Raw genomic sequence first — 3,125 nt, 5'->3', positions numbered from 1 at the left:
GCATCTGAGAGCTTATGTGAGAAAGATCCAGCCGTATACCACTGATAGGAAGCTATGGATCCATTTCTTCCAAGAGAGTCTGTCTGGCACACAGTTGGAGTGGTACTATCAGCTCGAGAGCTCTGACATCCGCACCTGGACTGATTTAGCGACAGCTTTCTACAAGCACTACCAGTATAATTCTGAACTAGCGCCTACTCGGCTACAGTTGCAGAATATGACTATGGGATCTAAAGAAGGCTTCAAAGAATATGCTAAAAAATGGAGAGACTTGGCTGGAAGAGTCAAACCCCCTATGACTAATCGAGAATTAGTGGACATGTTCATGAGCACACTGACTGGCCCATTCTACAACCATCTATTGAGAAGTTCCTCATCGGGTTTCACGGAACTTATATTGACAGGTGAACATGTTGAACGCGGCATTCGAAGTGGAAAGATACAGGCGGCTACCTCTGATCCTCCGGAGACTCCTAATGTCATCACTGCTCCTCTGCCTAATCTTGACAAGACTGTCAATGCTGTAGAAGATGCTGATAACGATTGTGACTTGGATAGCTGGATTTTCCCAACAATTGGTAACGAACTCGATAATTAGGAGGCTGAAGACACTATCCTGATTTCCTTTAGTCAGGAGTAATTGTTATTGCTTATTTTAATGTATTAAAGTTTGTTAAAAGGTTTTGTCATTTTCATAAGCATATTCACATTCAATAAATCAATGGACTTTTTTTTTTGCATTCAAATATTGCGCTCTTTATCTTTCCTGTCATCTTTCAAATAAGCTATGTTTTCTTGCACACACTCACGTAACAAATTGCAGATCCATATCCACTATGGATCCTGTTGATAATAATTCTGCTACTGTTCATTATAACTTTGAAAATCCGATCTACCAAACCGACGATGGAAGTGAGGAAGATTGTGAAAGTACCTGGAGAACTTGCCAGACTGGTACTGCAAGAAGAAAAGACCATACAACCGCATGAGGAATCAACTGAATCTGGGTACTGAAGTAGACAAGAAAATTACTGAGAAAAAGTCAAGAGATAATATGGAATGACGAATGTCAAGAAGCTTTTGACAAAATCAAGAAATATCTCCAAGAACCTCCAATTCTGATGCGACCAGTTGAAGGAAGACCTCTAATCATGTGTTCGACCGTGTTAGAAGATTCAATGGGGTGTGTGTTGGGGCAACATGACGAGTCTGGTCGAAAAGAGCATGCAATATACCACCTTAGCAAAAAGTGTACCGATTGTGAAACAAAATATTCACTGCTTGAGAAGACTTACTGTGCTTTGGCTTGGATTGCTCGCCGACTAAGACAGTATATGTTGAATCATACCACTTCATTGATTACTAAGATGGATCCTATCAAATATATATTGGAGAAACCTGCTCTCTTCGGAAGAATAGCAAGAGTTATCATTGACAATGGTACTAATTTGAACAGCAAGATGATTACTGAACTTTGCACGCAGTTCAAAATAAAACACCATAACTCTTCTCCGTACCGGCCAAAGATGAACGGCACCGTGGAGGCTGCTAATAAGAATATCAAGAAGATCATACAAAAGATGACAGTAACGTACAAAGATTGGCATGAGATGTTACCGTTTGCTCTTCATGGTTATCGCACTTCAGTACGCACTTCGACAGGGGAAACTCCTTTCTCTTTAGTCTACGGAATGGAAGCCGTCTTACCGGTGGAAGTTCAGATTCCCTCTCTAAGAATCATGAAAGAGACAGGTTTAGACGAGGATGAATGGATTCAAACTCGACTCGATCAGATAAATTTGATTGATGAAAAGAGACTCACGGCTGTTTGTCATGGACAGATATATCAGAAGCGCGTGACCCAGGCATTTAACAAAAAGGTCAAGAGACAGGTGTATCAAATTGGCGACTTGGTGATTAAGCGTATCATTCTACCACAAAGTGATCCCAGGGGCAAATGGACTCCCACATACGAAGGGCCATTTGTAGTTAAGAAGGTATTCTCTGGTGGAGCCATGATACTTGCTACAATGGATGGCGAAGACTTCCCACATCCCGTGAACGCAAACATAGTTAAAAAATACTACGCATAAAAGAGACCCGCTAGGTCGACGTACCTAGGCAAAAGTAAGGGCATCCCGGCGAACCAAAAGGGTTCGGGCAAAAATTAGGGATAAACATATAAAAATGTACACCCGGCAAGTCGAAAACCTGAAAAGGCGACTTGGGCAAAAAAGGGTATCCTGATGGACTGAAAACCTGAAAAGGTGGTCCAGGTAAAAATTAGGGATTAAAAGCGTATGACTATGTCCCGTTCTCAGACAACTTCACCCAAGTCAAAGGGACTGAACAGGCCAATCACTTCTAATCCGACAGTAGGAGATGAGATGCTTGAAGACATAATGAAAGTAGTAGAATTAAAATCCACAGGGCTTTTCCTTCATAGCTTTTTCTTTATGTTCTCGACAATTTCCTCTTACTAGGATTTCTGTCCCCGTGTATTCAAATTGCCTGTTTATAGGCCCTCTTTCAAAATCAATACAATTTCATTTCCAAAAAGATGCTTTGTTTTACTTTCTCTGTTTTGCTTGCATAAACGTCCATTGATTTAATTCGAATTAATATATGCATTTGAATATGATTGATGTTTACCGAAAATACATGCATGAAATAGCAATAACAGTTACAAAAGACTCCAGGATCGAGGAAAAGGTCTAACCATGCGTTCCAATGAATCCGGTTGCTAATTCTATTCCCCAACAAAAACCAGCTATTTCCCAGAAGATGTTGGCATCACCAGACAGACTGGTCATCTCTTCCATCCCCAGCCAGGCTCTGTTGAGCGTTTCCACCATCAGACAGAAATCAAGTATCCCCAGCTAAGAAAGGGTCATCAATACAAGTATCTCCAACCAGAAGATGGGGATTTATTTTCCCCAGGGAGTCGCCAGGAAAAACTTTTCAGACGCATAATTCATTCATTACATCATTTCACAGCATACGCATGCATACATTGTTCGCATTTAGTTCGCATAAGCATAAAACATCTCATGCATCATGACATGGCATGAGGCTAACTTTGTTTTTCAGGTTAATTATCCTCCTGATACAGTCAAAACAAAGGT

Source organism: Lathyrus oleraceus, chromosome 6, assembly GCF_024323335.1.
Source record: "Lathyrus oleraceus cultivar Zhongwan6 chromosome 6, CAAS_Psat_ZW6_1.0, whole genome shotgun sequence".
Taxonomy (NCBI): Eukaryota; Viridiplantae; Streptophyta; class Magnoliopsida; order Fabales; family Fabaceae; genus Lathyrus; species Lathyrus oleraceus.
Note: the sequence above shows the minus strand (reverse complement) of the source record.